Below are 20,094 nucleotides of genomic sequence, written 5' to 3'. Positions count from 1 at the left end.
CTGAAAAGATAAAGAACTAACAGCATGTAAAACATAAATGTGTTATTTTAAACTGTTTGAAGGAGAGAAAAAAGGAGATTCTTACTTAGCTATGGAGTTCCATCTAAATTTACTCATTAAACTTTATACTTTAACATGCATGCACAAACTCTTCACAATACTCAAGTTCTTTACACAACCTCAAATTCAAAAAACAGAAGCAGGGTATTTTCATTGTAACCCTTTATGTTTTGGTAAGTGAGTAATTTAAAATCCAATTTTTAAAATTAATACAACTAATACAAAGGACCACGAGTATCTTATATATCTTACAAAAAGAAAGTCAAAATCAAAGTAAACAACATAACAGTTTATAACTATAATTGCAATGCTGGCACCTGAAGAACAGTGTAGCACTAAACAGTAACCCCCAATTGTTTGTTGTTGTTCAGCTGCTAAATTGTGTCACGACCCCATGGATCACAATGCATCAGGCCTCCCTATCCTCCACAGATTTCCAGAATTTGTCCAGATTTATGTTCATTGTATCAGTGATACTATCTAAAGATCTCATTCTCTGCCATCCCCTTCTCCTTTTGCCTTCAATCTTTCCCAACATGAGGGTTTTTTCCAATGACTCCTCTCTTATCATTTGGTGGCCAAAGTATTTGGCTTCAGCTTCAGTATCTGTCCTTCTAAAAAACAATCAGGGTTGATTTTCTTTAGGATTGACTGATTTGATCTCCATGCAGTCCAAGGGACTCTCAAGAGTCTTCTCCAACCCCACAATTCAAAAGCAAACCCTTGATGTACCTTTCCCGGGTTCATTTTCAGGGAAAGCATTGAGGTATTTATGCATATTATTACAAATTGATTGTAACTTCCAGGCACATTTAACACAAATATGTTCCAAAATTGGTGCTGTTGTATTTTGAATTTTGTTTGCTAACCTAGAAACTGCTCTCCTGTCTCACCATATCCCACAGAGAGCCAGTCTCTTTTGTAGATATTGTTGGCCTCGTTTCTTATATAAAACAAATTATGCCCCCAATGCTGGGTTATTTAAAACTTTTTCTTAACACAAAACATCCTCACCCTTATTTTGCTTTAATGGACGTACTATATTTCATTTTTATCCCTCTTTATTCCTTTTTGTCAGTAATGTATTTTCTTTTTAATCCTTTTTGCTTTCTTTTTGTAAATTTTAACAGCAACATATATTTTTATCAAATAATAGGTGCAGAAGATAGATTTCTAGTGGGGCAAGAAGTTCTTCACTTTGAAAATGTTAATTTAGCATGTTGTGGCCAGGGAGAATAGAAAGCTTCAGCTTCTACAAATTATCAGGAATTTCAGCAATCCACTGCCACCAAACATCACTGGGTTTTGTTTTGTTTTTGTTTGGTTGTCGTTGATGGTTTGTTTTCAAAAACAAATTTTTTATTAGACACTTAGAAAGCTAGGTCAGACGAAACTTGAATTATATTTTCATGTTTCCCATAGAACATTTTCATTTGCTTTGTGACGTGTTAGCTTGATATTTTAAGGGAACAACATAATGCCACTGGCCTTGGAAAAGGCATATGGAAGAAGAACAGAAAAAGCTTCTCCTGTATTTATCCCATGTCAGTCACCATGGTATTTAAGTACCTGTTGTACAGAAGAGACCTGCTTTTCACAAGTACAGCATTATTCATATGTAACATGATTTTTTTCAAGATTTGATTTGTTTGCTTGGAATATTTTAATTAAATGGAATACAATTTAAAACAGCTTGGCCTGCTTATACAACCAATTAAAAATGCTTTTAGCACAATCCAAGATTCCTGTTTCACCTGAACTTCATAATGAAATCCTCAAGACAGGTTTTTATCACATCCCATCTCCAAAAAAGATTCGTTTTGTCTACCTGTTGAGGGCTGCTTCCAAAAAGAACCTTATTTATTTAAATTTATGTAGCACCCCGCCCCGCCCCCCACTTACAAATGGACATCATAAAAACAGTTAAAGACACACAATCCCAAAAGCAGCCCAGTGTGTGAACAATTAAACAAATCAGGAGCACATACCATCCCCAGGCCTGAAATCAAATCCAGGTCTTAGGTATTTCTACCACCCTATGAAATATGTCCATATCTTTGAAGAGATGAGTTCCAGATGCACAGATAACTTTAATAGAAGGCTTGGTGAAGGAAAAATACCAGCCTCCTAATAAAAATACTATACTTGATCTTAGCCAGAAGACGAGAAATGGAAGTAAGTAAACCACCGCTCCTGACTGTTAAATGCCTGAAGGTTCAGGGCTGAACGAAGTATGCTATGCTGAAAAGGCAGGTAATAGAGTTGGCAGATACCAGCGAGTAATAAAGTAAAATATTTGTAGCTCAGGGTTGAAATGAGAGGTCTTTGCTGCTGTCTGAACGTGGCTATTTTCTTGCAAATGTTTCATTCAGTAAGATCATCAGTGCTGGACTAGCATTGATGATGTTACTTAGTTTGGGTAATGAAATGTCTGCAAGAAAACAACCAAGGTCAAAGAGCAGCAACAACCTCTCAGATACCAGAGAGTTACAACAAGGAAGCCTGTTAAGAAAGTGCTTGCTGGAATTATCTTTATCAAGGCCTGTATAAGCAGACTCCCTGACCTGTTTGTGTAGCCTAGTTGGGACCTGGCTCATTTGTCAGGCACTAAATAGAACTGATTCCTGAATTGGAATTCCTTGCAAGAAAAGGGAAGTGCCAAAAGTAGAGATTTGCCTGCTTGTGGAGACCGGGATGCCCATTGCTGGAATGAAGGAGAATAACAAGACTCAAACTGTGGCTGCCTGTTCCACTGTTTTTCTCCCCCTTGTTTGATATTTTACTTTGAAAGTTTACTTTTGGGTTCTTGGGGTTGGACTGCCAACATTCCAAAAAGATTGTTTTTGTTTTCAAAACATTGAATGCTTAAGGGTCTGTGAAGAGTAAGTTGCAACAAGTTTTCTAGATTTTTTGAGTTTTGTGTTTACTGTTGCTCAACTCTCTGTCTATGAAGACCATGCCACAGAAAGAGTCTAGGGTGTATCCAGTCTCCTAAAGCAGGGGTGTCAATCTCACGGCCTGTGGGCCAGATGCATCACATGCTAGCCCTGCCTCTGCCTGGTTTAATGAAGGGGGGGGAAATCACAATACATCATGTGACAATGCCATGACGACATGAGTTTCACACCCGTCCTAAATATTTTCAATGGGCAGAAACAGTTGGAGATAGGCAGTCACTTAGGTATCAAGGTTCTATTCCACAAAGGACTTTATAGGTAATGACACCACTTGAATTGCACTAGTAAGCTGACTGACAATCTCACATAGCAGTGGTGACATGTGGACATACTGGGAGGCACCCATTAACACTTGTGTCATTGCATTTTGTACCAGCTTTGGCTTCCAGCTGGTATTCAATGGCTGTCCCATGTAAATTATACCATACTAAAATTCACAAGCAGGGAAATAGTTCAGGCTGCAGAAGGTAATCTAAATAAAGAGAACAGATATTCTTTGAACAGATTAGTTAAAGTATTGGAATAAAAAATTATAGAAGAATGCTAGTAATCCACCATTTTTTTTCTTTTTAACTGTTTGGATATTTGGATATTTCTCTCAATTTCTTATGTCCATCCAAGGCCTAGCACACCAGTTATTTTTTTGGTTTCTCTGAAAAAAAAATCAATAGAAAATCATTTCAGGACTGATAATGAATTTGTGAATTTCAGCAACACAATTTTGGGATTGCAGACTGTATCATCTATTATCCATTCCATGGTTACCACACCATTTCCACTCTTCTTCACTTTTCCTTCAGGGATCCAATTCATGCTATTTGATGAGGACTCCGTGATTCACTTGGAAATGAGGGCAGCCTAAGCACGCTACAAATTGGGAAGATTACCCCAAATCTATACCTATCAAAACTGTAAACTAAAACAGGTAGACTTGACAGCCAGGCTGTGAAAGGAATATAAGAGTCATTAGTTTAGGTGTCTAGATTCAGCTACTCTAGTCTGATTGTAAAGAAGAATATTTTGGCAAAAGAATAAAATGTATAATTTCATCCAGTTTTGAAGGTCATCTCTAGAAGCTGCTAGAATATTATCTCTGTGAGGATGTTCTAGGCTACTTAATTTCATTGACACTTACAGCAGAAGACTCTCTATGCATGCACACACAATTAGGGACTGTCTTCCAAACAACCTTGTGATATTGCCAAGGCCAAGGCCTTTAACCCTTCAGTACAAGATACTTGATTTTTATTTTTCTTACTCTTCTACTTGGATTTAGTAAACATATATTGACTATGCCTTCTATGCTTTACATAGCGCTATGATAGTATTACTGGTTCATTGTGTATGTGTTAAACTGGGTTCTTTAAACTAATTTATTACTTATTTTACTTTATTTTATTACTTACTTTTATTTTTATGGATTGTTTCTATGGATCACATGCTGCTCTGATAATGGATAATGGAAGGTTATGGCACTAGCAATCCGTGAAATAGGCAGCTTAATCTCCATAGAAGCATACTACAAGATTCCTACAAAAATTAGAGCCATGTTGTTCATCAGAAGAAAATAAAAATCCATGCTTATTTAATAACTTGCTATCAGCTATAATGACAAAAAAGTATACAGGTAGTCTTGACTTACAACAGTTCATTTAGTGACTATTCAAAGTCACAATGGCACCGAAAAAAGTGACTTATTTCTTTTTTCACAGTTATGACCATTGTAGCATCCCCATAGTCACATGATCAAAATTTGAATGCTTCACAAATGGTTCATATTTATGATGGTTGCAGAGTCCAAGGGTCATTTGATCCCCTTCTACGACCTTCTAACAAGCAAAATCAGTTGGGAAGCCAGATTGACTTAACAACCATATTACCAACTGCAATGATTCATTTAACAACCACGTTACTAATTTAACAATAATTCACTTAACAAATGTGGCAAGAAAAGTTGTAGAATGGAGCAAAACTCAGCAAATGTTTCACTTAGCAACATAAATTTTGGGCTCAATTGAAGACTACCTAAGCATTATCTATCTCCAGATAGTTTTCTCAACCAAGATGTTACAAAAAGTATGCAAGAAGATGAAGAAGATCCCCCAAACTAGATCAAATGCTACAGCCATATGCAGCTCAATATGTATCAGAAACTGAATCTAGAGATTGAATAGCTTTAGCGAAAAGTGTCATTAATATCTAACTATACTGTCATGCCCCAGCATATAATTTGTGTATATACTGTTGTTGTTCTCTGGCCCCATCTAGTGGCCAAGGACCAAATATCAATCTGTAATGTTTGGAAGATTTACGGATCAACCCACACTCCCAAAACAAGTGCATGCTGGGAAGTTAGACGCCATTTCCTTTAGCATTTGGGAGAAAACAGACGTACCAGGAAGAATCCAGCCTAATCCGTGGCACTGCTCATCTGAGAACAAAAATCTATATCCCATGCACACAGTATTGCTGGTGTGATTTAGATTTATCTGTTTTTGTTAGTTGTTATGCTCACCAGCACTCAACACTGCTTATTTTGTATTTGACTTCTTATTGTATATATTTCAGTTTTTCCCAGTTTCACCCATCCTGTTCCTTTAATAAAGCATCCAGATCTATGCACACGGTCTGTTTTATTGGAGGATAGGTAGGTTTAGCTGCATGTCAAGCTACACACAAAGTAACGTGTAGTGAGGATAAGAACATATACTCTATATTTTTCTGCCTTTCTGTTCCAAATCCATAAACACAAAAGCTATCTATCTCTTCATTATCTTTGCAAATGACTAAATGGACACAGAAGTAGCCAGGCAAGTTGATTTTTAAACTTTGGAAATACATTGAAGTTTTTTTTGTTTGTTTGTTTTTAAAAAATAATAAACTTGTATCAAGAGGGCTCCTTGTTTTCTGTTAATTATACCACTGAGGTCTGGAGACAGGATGTAATAGACAGCCACATATGAAATAATCTTGTGATAAGGACTTCTTAGGATATTTAATGATCTCTTCTAGGAATCAAGCAGAGCTAGTTTAGTGAAAGAGACCAGAAAGCAAATAGTGTGTTAAACTTAATTAAGGAAAACTAGAAACAGCACATCCACCTACAAGGCTAATTTATACTCTAGAAAAGTGTTTATCAATTTACATAGAATAGAATAAGGTTATTGTCACTTTTAATGTACATTAATCAGCATATATTAAAATGAAATTTCGTTGCATAGAGCTCTCAAAGGGTCACCACCTCCAATATACACTACATAATCATGATGGAATAAATAAATACAAAATTATGCATATACCCGCATATATTATATGACAAATAGAAACAAAGTCTACTTCAGATGTACGGTATACCTGTACATGGTGAGAAAAACGAATCTTGTGGGTTTACCAGATGGATGGCATTGGGAATAAAACTGTTACAGAATCTGGTAGTCCTGCTAAAAATACTTCAAAACCTCCTCCCAGAGAGAGCAACAGACATGAAGGCAACAACAACCACTGCACATTTCCAAGAGATGTTTGGGCTTGCTCATTCCAGATGTTAACTTAGAACCAATATATACTTTCTAACACTAGCAGAAGTTAAAACTCTATCTGCTTTCTACCATGCAACATAAAGTCCCAGATACCAAGTGGCACATAATACATTTTGAAGAAATAAGGTCTAACTAATTTACAAATGAGACAGAGAATTCAAAAATACATATTGTATATTGATTCATTTCAATGAAGACTTATACAACTCTGAAAGGTATCCATAATTTTTAATTTATACAAAGGAACAGAGGGTTAAATTATCAATATTCCACATGCAATTAACTCTTTTTCCACTTTTGGTATCTCAATCTTCATGTATGCTTCTGAAAAGAACAAATAAAAATTTCAGTGTTTGTTGCAGAGATTATTTCCACCTATCAGGTTGTACCAAATTTTTATTTGCATTATTTCAGAACAGATGTTCATTGATTTCTATCATTTCCTACTGGAAGAGGTTAAGCACTTGCACCTACACAAACATAGGCATCCATCTATTCATAAAGAAAAATAACTACACTAATAATATATTTTTTGTGCAGTTTTGTGGACCAGATGGGGAGTTCCACACTAGAGGTGGCTGCTGGACTGATGACAAACTCCACCTCCCCCACTTGCTCTCTGCTCTCCAACTATTCATCTTTTGGCTGTCATATTGATGTTTTTTTCATTGTATTATTTTTCACTGTTTATTTTGTTGTTCTATTATTTTACTTCTGTTTATATACTTTTCATTTTGAAAACAGCCTAGAGTAGCCCCATGGCAAGATAGGAAATAAATAAATAGGTAGGTAGGTAGGTAGGTAGGTAGGTAGGTAGGTAGGTAGGTAGGTAGGTAGGTAGCACATACACATATATATATATATATACATACATACATACAAGTGGGCAATCACTTAAATATGAGCCAGCAGTGTGCTGCAGCTGCCAAAAAAGCCAACACAGTTCTAGGCTGTATTAACAGACAGATAGAATCAAGATCATGTGAAGTGTTAATACTATTTTATAATGCCTTCGTAAGGCCACACTTGGAATATTGCATCCAGTTTTGGTCACCACAATGTAAAAAAGATGTTGAGTCTCTAGAAAGAGTGCAGAGAAAAGCAACAAAGATGATCAGGGGACTGGAGGCTAAAACATATGAAGCATAGTTGCTGGAATTGGGTATGTCTAATTTAATGAAAAGAAAACTGGGGGTGACATGATAGCAGTGTTCCGATATCTCAGGGGTGGCCACAAAGAAGACGGAGTCAGGCTATTCTCCAAAACACCTGAAGGCGGGACAAGAAGCAATGGATGGAAACTAATCAAGGAGAGAAGCAACCTAGAACTAAGGAGAAATTTCCTGAAAATTAGAACAATTAATCAGTGGAACAACTTGCTTCCAGAAGTTGTGAATCCGCCAACACTGGATTTTTTTTTAAGAAGAGATTGGAGAAACATTTGTCTGAAATGGTATAGGGTTTCCTGCCTATGCAGGGGGTTGGATTAGAAGACCTCCAATTCCCTTCCAATGCTGTTATTCTATTCTAACACTGCAGAATGAACAGAAAATGTGTGTGTTTGTGTGTGTGTGTGTGTGTGTGTTTGTGTGCTGGATACAATCCAATTTATATTTTTAAGAGACTTACTTCAGTTGGAAAATTATTGTGGGTAATTTCCAGATTATCTTGCATCCAAGCACATTTGCAGCCAATCCTTAGCATACATCCAGATCACAGCAAGCACAAGAGTTATTTAATGGAAGTTACAAAAAATATACCTTGGGGTTTATTTATTATATCAGTGAACATCAAAGGAGTTGTGGCAAAATGTGTGTTGATTTCACTTGCAGCAAGGGTCTGCATTATCAATTCAGATACTTGTTCAGCTAACTTTTGCTGAGGACTTTTTAACTGACTTAATTTTCCACCATAATAGAAAGTTGGATCCAATTCCAGGAAAGCATTTGTCAAGTCTTTTTTTTTTTTTAAGAATACTGGGATTCAATAGGGACCAAAGTGAATTTTTAAATATATATCTAAATATAGACCTCCAAAAAGATCAGGAAAAGGGCTGTATGGATTGTTGATTAACCGAAGGCTGTTCACCCTGGCAAAGAACTTACGTGACCTTGCATTTAAGCAACCATGACATTTTCTTCCTGGCTTGCTTTCACATTTTACTCTAATGCTAGGAGGAAAGAGTAACATTTCAGTTTTGGAGCCAACATAGTGATGCCAAATTCAAGAAACACAGCTTCTGCCTCATGTATAACTACTCTTTTTTATATATTTCTATATTTTTTATAATATTCTTCACTGTGACTGTATAAACCCTGTTGTATTTCACAGACCTGGAAAATCAAAAATTCTATTCATTGTTGCTATCTGGGAGATTTACAAAATTATTTATGACTAGTTGATAACCTGCCGTTGCCCGGGTAGTTATTTATCCCAATCCTGTATTAAACAGGAAAAGGAATGAATTATATCTATAGTGTGAAATCAAAGTAATTTTATTTACAGGGTTTTAATTAAGACGTAATTGTCCTGGCCAACAGCCTGGGAAAAATTCTACAGGGAACAAACAGCCTTTCATCTGCATGATCACCTACATTAACAGGCACCTCCCTAGATAACTTGCCCTCTTTGCTTGAAGCTGAGGGCCTAGAGTGTTGTTGTTTTTAAGAACCAACCCCCCTTACCAGAGGGAGCTCCCTTGTGGAGTACTGTGAAGCCGTTACCATGGCAAGTCCATTCTGCTGTACAGTAGAAGTCATTTTAAGGCACAACAGGCTGTATCCTAACAGAACTTGAATCCAAAATGCACACTATCACTGTTAAAAGTACTGTGATTTGACACTATTGATCCGTGATGGCGAACCTATAGCACATGTGCCACAGGTGGCATGCATACCCATATTGGTGGGCACGCGAGCTCAGCTCCAGTGTGCATGCATGCGCCAGCCAGCTGATTTTCAGGCCTTCTGGGCCTACCTGCGATAGTGAAACAGGCTGTTTCCTACCTCCGGAGGGCCTGGTGGGGGGTAGGGAAAGCCCATTTTTTGCTCTCCTCTTGCTCCAGAGCCTTTCTAGGAGCCGGGGGGCAAAAGAGCCTCCCCACCCCACCCCGGAGGCCCTCCAGAGGCCAGAAACAGCCTGTTTGCCAGCTTCCGGTTGGAAGGCCAGTTTTTTGCTTTCCTCAGGCTCCAGAGCTTTTCTAGGAGCCTTGGGAGGACCAAAACGGCCTTCCCCACCCCCTCAAAGGTCCTCCAGAGGCTGGAAACAGCCCATTTGCCAACTTCCAGTCCCACAGATAGGCCTGTTTTTCACTCTCCTCAGACTCCAGAGCCTTTCTAGGAGGCTGAGGAGGGTGAAAATGGCCTTTCTCACCCACCCACCCCCCGGAGGCCCTCTGGAGGCCAAAAGTTGGCCCATTTGCCAACTTATGGTCCCACAGGAAATTGGCAAATGGGCCGTTTTTGGCCTTTGGAGGGACTCCAGGAGGGGGGGAGAAAAGCCATTTTGGGGGGGGAGGCTCCTAGAAAGGCTCTGAAGCCTGATGAGAGCAAAAACCAAGCCTAGTGGGCCCACCGTGCCAAAAGCGGGGGGAGCGGGGGGGTTGTTGTGTGCACATGCATGGGGGCAGGGTGCATTAAATTATGGGTGTGGGCATGCATGCTTCCCCCCCCTGGTCTCCCCCAACTTTTGGCATCCAATGGTAAAAAGGTTCGCCATCACTGCTATAGATATAATTCATTCCTTTTCATTTCAGTGGCCCAGGTATTCCAGAGTTGTGCTGGAACATACACACACACAGAGAGAGAGAAGGGGGAGAGAGAGAGGGAGGGAGAGGGAGACACCCTGAGGGGTGTTAGGAGTGTCTTACACCAACAGTATTTTTTTTTTCCAGAATAATTCATCTGTGTACCAAATTTCGTTGAAATTGCTTGAGGCGTTCCAGATTTATGCTGGAACATACACACACAAACACAGAGAGAGATAGACATTTATATATATAGATAGATTACTGAATTCTGAATGAGCCTATTAGAACAAGCCCAACCTTTCTTATTGTTCATCCATGTACAATATTTTCCTTTGACTGTTATTTGATTATATACCTTTTCAATTATAGTCCTCCTTTCTTACTTGATTTTTCTGTATAATCTAATATTTGATCAAAATAAATAAATTCACTGAGGGTGTCCATTGTTGAGTTTGCCTAGGTTTTAATATAACTTTATGAAAATATATGTTTTCACATTCTTCTGATTGCTGAACATATTGCTAGATAAAATCATATTTTGTCCAACATTGTTCACTTAAGCAATTAATTAAATTGTTTGCATTCCAATTATTTTTCTGACATGTTGCGTCTTAATAATATGAAGCCAAAACTTTAGCAACCATTTCATTTTATACAGCATTAAAGAAACATTTTATGCATATAAGAGTCTAGTATTTTGAATGGTGTTCAATAAAGAATTATGCATGCAGCCTCATTTAGGTTGAGTAGTTCAAGTTATTTCCCATAGTCCATGTTATAACAGAGAAGCTAACCATCACAAATTCCATAATTTCATTTCAAGGGAATTGATATGAAGAATACGGCAATGCATTATGTATCATTAGTATAAATTCATTCTTCCTCTAAATTTCTTCGTTTTTTTTTTTCAATATAATGAAGGCAGAAATATTTCAGAGAAAAATATATTTAAAGAAGAAGCACACACATGCTAATACTCAAATATATTTTTAAAGGAGATCTTATATACATAACAGTATCAAGACACTATTTTCCTTAAGAGTGTTAATAAAATGCTCAAAGGAAGATTTCAAAGCCAACTTGATTCATCCAGTATTTTTTTTTCAAAGTTATAAAGCTTCATCCTCCTATATCTTTCTGAATATCAGATTAATTGCAGTAATCAAATGATGACAAATTGTTTCAAAATAATGCAGCAACACTTTAAAAGGAATCACCAATTACTTGTAAGAGATGGTAGTTTGACATTACTAACAGCCTGCAATTTTAAGGTTCAGGGAATAATTTGCTCTTTTTTTACATCATGAGAGACAAAAAGGGAACAAATATAGCAAATATAATATAGGTTGGACTGCAGTCCTAACTATCCATTGAAGTCTGTGTCTGTCCTGTTTGGTTGCTATGCCAAACCAGTTACTTACAGAGGTACAAATGACAGACTCAATAATTCCTCTGTAGAACTGTATCAGCAGCTCCTTGGGCAGGCTGAGCTTTCCAAGTTGGCAGAGGAAGAACATTCTTTGTTGTCCTTCTTCGATGAAGTTTTTGATGTTAGGTGTCCATTTCAAGTCCTGAGATATTACAGAACTCAGAAACTTAAAGGACTCTACTGTTGATGCTGTGTTGTCTGGTACTGTAAGAGGTAGTAGAATAGGAGGACTTCTCCTAAAATCTATTATTATCTCTACAGTTTTGAGAGGGTTCAGTTCAAGATTGTTCCAGCCACACCACAGGGTCAATTGTTCAACTTCACCTCTATATGCAGATTCACCATTGTCTCAAATGAGACCAATGACTATTGTACCATCTGCAAACTTCAGTATTTTGAACAGAGGGATCCTTTGAGATGAGAGAAAAGAGTAATGGAAAGTGCACACAGCTCTGGGGGGCATTTGTGCTAATTGTACAGGTATCTTATATGATTTCGCCTAGCTTCATCTGCTACTTCCTTCATCTGCTGCTTCCTATCTGTTAGTTTATAAGATAGGTGTAAATTTGGCTATTGGTGGTATATCTAAGGTGGGGAAGATAGTGGTAGATGACACTGATCATCTCTCAAACCTACAGTAGAATACATTCCAGTCATTAGTCAGCTGACGAATGCCTTCAATAAGGGAGGGAAGTTTGCTATAGCCATGATATTTTTCAGGCTTCTCCACGCATTTCCTGGTTCATTAGCTGATAATAGATTTTTCAGCTTTTTGTAGTAGCTTCCCTTTGCTTCCTTGATCTCCCTTGTTAATACATTCCTGACCTGATTGTACAAAATCAATCTCCTTTCATATAGGCCTCCTTTTTGGCATGGCATAGCTGCTTAAGCTTAGCTGTGAACTAAGGTTTCTTTTTATTATTAATATATAAGCACAAGCTTTTGATAGGCACACATGTCCTCACCAAAGCTAATATATGGTGTTACAGGATCAGTGAATTCATCCAAGTCCACTGAAGCAGGTTCAAAACACTCCAATCTGAAGCAAGCCTGTAGCTCTAACTTTCCTTCCTCAGTCCAAGACTTGATTGTTTCAACCACAGGTTTTGTGGTTTTAAGTTTCTGTCTGTAGGCAGGTATGAGATGGGTCATACAATGTTCAGAAAGACTGATCATTGCAGCTGTTCTTGGGAGAGAGTGATATCTTTTAACTTGGTATAGCAGTGATCTAATATGTTTTTGCTTCTAGGGAGACAGTTAACATGCTGAGTGTATCTAGGCAGTTCATGAGTGAGATTAGCTCTATTAAAATCTCCTCAAATGATGAGTAGGGAATCAAGATATTTCTATTCTGTGCCCAGAATCTGGTCAGTTAAAGTTTGCAGTGCACTACTTGTTCAAGCAACTAAGATGAGTGAGGAGAACTCTCATGGAGTACAAAAGGGTTTGCAATTGATAAATAGTGTTTCTAAATCCACATCACAAAATTTCCTCAGCACTGCAACATCCTTGCACCAGCAGTTATTAACATAGAAGCAGATTCCCCCTCCTCTCTCTTTCTCAGAAATCTCTATAACCCGATCTCCATTTGAATCTGAAACCCTGGAAGCTATAATATAGCATCCCCTATAGTTTTATTGAGCCAAGTTTCTGTAAAGCAGAAAACTGTTGAATTAGAAAAAGCAAGGTTATTCTTATTTAAAAGGAGCAGTTCATCCATTTATTTATTTATGTACTAGTGAATGTGGTTTGCTAGGACAGTGGGGTCATTACCCTTCTCTTTCTCAATTTGACAAAGACACCTCTAGGCCTTCTTCTCCAGCGTTTCCTTTGTTTTCTCCAGCTTTTGAAGACAGCAGCTGCTCCTCCAATCAGAATATCCACACAACTTCCCTCTGCATTTGCAAGGACAGGAGAAACCAGAGGAGGAATATTCCTAGAAAGTTGTCCGCTGTTCAGAAGCTCATCTTTGGTTTTATGTAATCCACAGTGAGTCACAGAAATTTTTTAAAAAAAAAGTTTAAAAAGCTTTTACCAGCGGTGTCATCTTGAGATGAAAAATTTTGAAATCTGAAATTAAGGTGGCACTGAAAAAGTAAATTTGCATCAGATACTCACATTTATGACAAGCACAGAATTCCCATAGTTGATCAAAATTTGGGCATTTTTCAATTTGCAGGTATTTATGACTGTTGCAGTCAAATAGCAAGCAGATAATAGAGAAGCTAAGCAGTAAATCTGCTACCTTATTTTTCTTTTTAATTTTTTGATGAAAATCTTTCTTTTTTGTTGGGAAAATTAAATGTTTTTGAGGCGAATCTGCTATGTTTTTTTTCTGTCTGAAAGGAGCTGTTTATGACTGGCTTTAAGAGTTCCAGCTGTAAAAGTTTAATTACTGAAGTATTTTGGACTATATCAAAATAGTATCCTGGAAACAGTGGTGGGTTGCTCCTGGTTCACCCTGGTTCAGGCGAACTGGTAGCAGCAGTGGCAGGCTCTGCTCACCAACCCAGATGTCATCAAAAATGCTCTGCACATGTGCAGAAACACCACACGCTCATGAAGCAAGCCCGCGCGCCCACGCGCTACCAATAGTGAACTGGTAGCATTGGGATTTGAAACCCGCTACTGCTCTGAATTAACCTTGTCATGCTAAAGATGTAAATATTTATAAATATACAATTAAATATTTTCTAACTCACATTAATTTTGGTAAGTGTGATACAAGAAAACATGCCGGAGGATTGTGAACTGTATATTTGTGGATTTGAAAGTTCAGTGTCTCTCAATACTTAGCAATTTGTTTATGAATTTTTTATTTATTTTGCAATATTTAGTTATGGGAAAAGTTATTTTATCTTTTTCCCATTATTTTCTGTTGTGGATTTATTTTGCTATAAGACATTGATCAGAAAATGACTGTTTTTTTCAAGGAGCTGCAGAAAATGGGCACAAAGCAGCCATTACATTTTTCTGGTGTCAGATGGGTCATTTCTCACATGGCTTTTGACTTCTTTCCTCCTCATCACTGAATTCAGCAGTCCTTAATGAGCTCATGGTCAAATAGATCAATAAGGCATTCTGTGTAAAGAAATGTGCAACAGTGGAGAGGTTAGCATTTCTGTTTTAATCATAATAAAACAAAACACTAAACAGCATTCCGAATGATATCCTGGCATTCGGGTTCACTGTTGTTTCTGGCAAATTGGCTTCTGTATCATGTCAGTCCCTGATGATCATGTGGATTACAGCTCAGCAACAGGCCAAACTATTCAACAAAAGCATTGGTGAATTGAAAAAGTCCCCTAGAGTACACACAAGACATAAACTGCAGTATCTGTGATAGTTGCAAAGTTATTCAGAAACCTCAAAGTGCAGAGAAATCGATCAACATCTGGTTGTAATGGTTTACAGAGGTCCAAATATTGCTTGCCTATTGTGTTCAGATATAATGATAGAATAGTTTATCATCTGATTCACAAGTCTCAAGCACATGCAACTGCTTCCTCCCCACTTCTCCAATGGTATTCAACTGTGCCTCAGAATCTTCAAGGGTTAGGAAATGGTTCAGCAGATATCTTCATTTTTGTGCGTCTTCCAAGTGGAGATATGAATGGTTGTTTCTAAATTCAAAGAACAGAAATCAGAACAATACAAAGCTTCAGATATCAGCTATTCCCACTATCCTTAGAAGTCCTAGAAATACTTGGCAAGGAATATGGGTCAGGGAAGAAGTCATAAAAGAACAAGAATACATATAAAGGGAATGTTTTTTATTAGTGGGGACATAATATAATAAATAAGAAAACCACTATTTCAACACTTTATAACCTTAAAATAAAACATTTCCAAATAAACAGTATTTCTTTCGTAAAGTCATGAATAGTGTGGTGTTTGGGGTTTTTTTTAAAAAGGAGGGAAGAGTATTTTTTGACATTTTGATTGTGCAGAACTCTGTAAGAACTAAAAGGCTAATTATCTCCTCTCATTCATAAAACCCATTCAGGTTACAGCCTGAATTGTTCTGCATCTCAAGCACAGTCAGATTGCCAGACTCCTAGTAGTTCTGCCAGGTCATTTCAAAAACTTCACACAATGCCAACTGCAAGCATGGAAACTATGAACACCCATTCTTTTCTCTAGCTGCACTCAGACCCAAACAACTCACCAAATTAAGTAGCCAACTGGAAGCCTAACACTTCTGGCAAAAACATTTCAGTAAATAAATTATCATTATTTTATACAAAAAGGAAGCTATACAAGTCCAAATTGTTGCATGTACCTTTCATATCACCCTGGGAGTTGATGACATGAAAGTTGCTCCCCCTGCCTTTCTAATATGTAATATTTTTATTTTAACTTTGCTCTTATTTCTGTTTTATCTCTGTTTTTTGTTCATGCTTTTATACCAGTTTTTATATTTTTATTGTAAACTGCCCAGAGTAAGTATAAATAAATAAATATAAATAAATAAATAAATAAATAAATCAAATAAATCAAATGCCTATGTAAGCATGTCCCAACAATGCTTCTTTTGCTGAACAGAAATTAAGATATCTGATTGCTATGCTACATGAGTTACATAATTTCTAACATTACTTTTTCAATTACTATTCAAAGAAGTAAAGATGATATATATTTAGTGCAATTCTCAAATCACTGAGGTTGAGCTATGCTTGATTTGTATGCAATTTCCCACATAATCTATACCAAGTGTCTAAAATGATGAAATACTTAACATTTGCTGTGATTTGAAATAAGCAAAAGGAGAAAAAGAAGCATATACAGAACAGGATTACCATATGAGTAAAACTCAACAAATGACAAGATGGAAATGAGGGAAAATATATTTTTTTTCATTAACTCTAGCATTGCAAAGTGTAGACAAATTGATAGGTACATTAAATATTTGTAGAACATTTACATTCTAAATGTCAAGGAGAATAAGATATACTATAGAGAGCCAATTTTGTATAGTGGTTAAGGCATCAAGCTAGAAACCGGGTGAGTGTGAATTCTAGACCTGCCTTCAACATGCAGCCAGCTGGGTGACTTTCAGCCAGTTAATCTCTCTCAGCCCTAGGAAGGAAGCAATGGCAAACCAGTTCTGAAATCTTGCCAAGAAAAGAGCAGGAACTTAATCCAGACAGTCACCAATAGTCAAAATACTGACTCGAAGCCATCCAGCATGAAATTTAAAAGCTGTAGAATGAATAATCAAGTTTGCTTCTCAACAGCAAAGTATTTGTAAATATTTCCACACCTTAAAGATTAAGTGAGCTCTAGCCATGAAAGCTTTAATCAGATGTATTAAAAAATCAATCTCAGGAACAATGTACATATTTTTTTCATTAACTCTAGCATTGCAAAGTGTAGACAAATTGATAGGTACATTAAATATTTGTAGAACATTTACATTCTAAATGTCAAGGAGAATAAGATATACTATAGAGAGCCAATTTTGTATAGTGGTTAAGGCATCAAGCTAGAAACCGGGTGAGTGTGAATTCTAGACCTGCCTTCAACATGCAGCCAGCTGGGTGACTTTCAGCCAGTTAATCTCTCTCAGCCCTAGGAAGGAAGCAATGGCAAACCAGTTCTGAAATCTTGCCAAGAAAAGAGCAGGAACTTAATCCAGACAGTCACCAATAGTCAAAATACTGACTCGAAGCCATCCAGCATGAAATTTAAAAGCTGTAGAATGAATAATCAAGTTTGCTTCTCAACAGCAAAGTATTTGTAAATATTTCCACACCTTAAAGATTAAGTGAGCTCTAGCCATGAAAGCTTTAATCAGATGTATTAAAAAATCAATCTCAGGAACAATGTACATATTTTTTCCATGCAAATATTTAAAAAAGCAAACATTGGGATAAAAAGTCATGCAACAGAAATGGAAGTTATAAATATCTATCTATATGCTAGCTTGTAGAGAGAATAAAAATAAATAAATAAATAAATAAATAAATAAATAAATAAATAAATAAATAAATAAATAAATAAATAAATAAATAAATAAATAAATAAATAAATAAATAAATAAATAAATAAATAAATAAATAAATAAATAAATAAATAAATAAATAAATAAATAAATAAATAAATAAATAAATAAATAAATAAATAAATAAATAAATAAATAAATAAATAAATAAATAAATAAATAAATAAATAAATAAATAAATAAATAAATAAATAAATAAATAAATAAATAAATAAATAAATAAATAAATAAATAAATAAATAAATAAATAAATAAATAAATAAATAAATAAATAAATAAATAAATAAATAAATAAATAAATAAATAAATAAATAAATAAATAAATAAATAAATAAATAAATAAATAAATAAATAAATAAATAAATAAATAAATAAATAAATAAATAAATAAATAAATAAATAAATAAATAAATAAATAAATAAATAAATAAATAAATAAATAAATAAATAAATAAATAAATAAATAAATAAATAAATAAATAAATAAATAAATAAATAAATAAATAAATAAATAAATAAATAAATAAATAAATAAATAAATAAATAAATAAATAAATAAATAAATAAATAAATAAATAAATAAATAAATAAATAAATAAATAAATAAATAAATAAATAAATAAATAAATAAATAAATAAATAAATAAATAAATAAATAAATAAATAAATAAATAAATAAATAAATAAATAAATAAATAAATAAATAAATAAATAAATAAATAAATAAATAAATAAATAAATAAATAAATAAATAAATAAATAAATAAATAAATAAATAAATAAATAAATAAATAAATAAATAAATAAATAAATAAATAAATAAATAAATAAATAAATAAATAAATAAATAAATAAATAAATAAATAAATAAATAAATAAATAAATAAATAAATAAATAAATAAATAAATAAATAAATAAATAAATAAATAAATAAATAAATAAATAAATAAATAAATAAATAAATAAATAAATAAATAAATAAATAAATAAATAAATAAATAAATAAATAAATAAATAAATAAATAAATAAATAAATAAATAAATAAATAAATAAATAAATAAATAAATAAATAAATAAATAAATAAATAAATAAATAAATAAATAAATAAATAAATAAATAAATAAATAAATAAATAAATAAATAAATAAATAAATAAATAAATAAATAAATAAATAAATAAATTATAATCATTTATATAAAATTATATAATAAATGGGAGATGATATGAGACATTGCAAATACTAATTAAAAATGCAAGATTCCAAAAGAGATCCTATATCACAAAAAGGTATATGTAGTATATTAAACAAAGCAATATAAATTTAAAATCCATCTAATAATGTAGCTTTAAAAAAAAAAAGACCACTAGTTTCACTATGCTTTAAATAAATTGTAGCTGAACCAGAAATAAATTGGCTTAGCTCCTGTACAGTGGATGCGAGGGCAATCTGGCTACAACATCTGTTATCCCATTGATCTGCAGGATTGATGCAGCTGATGTAGCTGGCTAGGCGGGTGTCCACTTTCTCCCTCACTGCTCAATGTACATCTCTCCTGAAGCTGTGCGCTTAGCAGAAGCAGACAACTATCCCAAATAGAAAGAATGTAACCACCATTCTTCGGTCAAGGGCACACTCTCTCTGGTTACAGCCTTCAAATAAGCTCATATACACAATCAGTGCCAAAGGACCACAGAAATTTGGAGTACATTAAACTGCTCTTAGTTTTATCTAAATCTAAGGCTTTGTTAATTTCTTTCGTTGGGTGAGCATATTAGTACAGAATTGAAAACTTAACTTTGCTGATTGATATGAAATGTTCTTACTTTTGTCTCTGTAGTGTAGACATTGCTTCTTCTTCATATGAACCAAGACATGGAATGTCCTAATATGTTTTTTCTAACTCAGTGAAATGTTGGAAAGAAAGGATCTGTTTCTTATCAGGATAATATTTTGGGCCCAATCTGGTGTGGTAGGAGAAGCCAACAAAAGATTGCATTTGACAATGGGGGAGATCTCCTCCCCCCACCACAAAAAAATCCCCACAATGCTTTCCTATGAAAAAAGGCAGTTGGACAGTAGCTTTGTTGTCATTTATGTGTTTCTTTCTCTATCCTCTTTAACGTATTTCTCTCATTGGCAGAAAAACAGAGAAATGGAAATAAGTTAGTAGTTATTTTTTTCTCTTTCACACTTTTTTTTCATTTCTTGCACTTTTTTCCTCTTTTTCTGATACTTTCTCTAGCCACTAGCAATCAGACTGCCCCATTATACACAAACATACTTCTTATATCTTTGTTATGGTTTCCTTGAATCTAAATCCACTTCTGCATGGATGATGATATGTTGTGTGAG

At 34.7% G+C, this 20,094-nt stretch overlaps 1 protein-coding gene across 1 annotated transcript in view; it reads right to left on the bottom strand.

The window, feature by feature from the left end:
- The window catches only part of NALF1 (NALCN channel auxiliary factor 1), a 563,217-nt gene that overhangs the window by 482,774 nt on the left and 60,349 nt on the right, over nt 1–20,094 (bottom strand). The gene's annotated exons all lie outside the window — the stretch shown is intronic.

This window comes from Ahaetulla prasina, chromosome 5, assembly GCF_028640845.1.
Source record: "Ahaetulla prasina isolate Xishuangbanna chromosome 5, ASM2864084v1, whole genome shotgun sequence".
In the NCBI taxonomy this organism is placed as follows: domain Eukaryota; kingdom Metazoa; phylum Chordata; class Lepidosauria; order Squamata; family Colubridae; genus Ahaetulla; species Ahaetulla prasina.
Note: the sequence above shows the minus strand (reverse complement) of the source record. Positions and strands in the feature narration are given on the sequence as shown.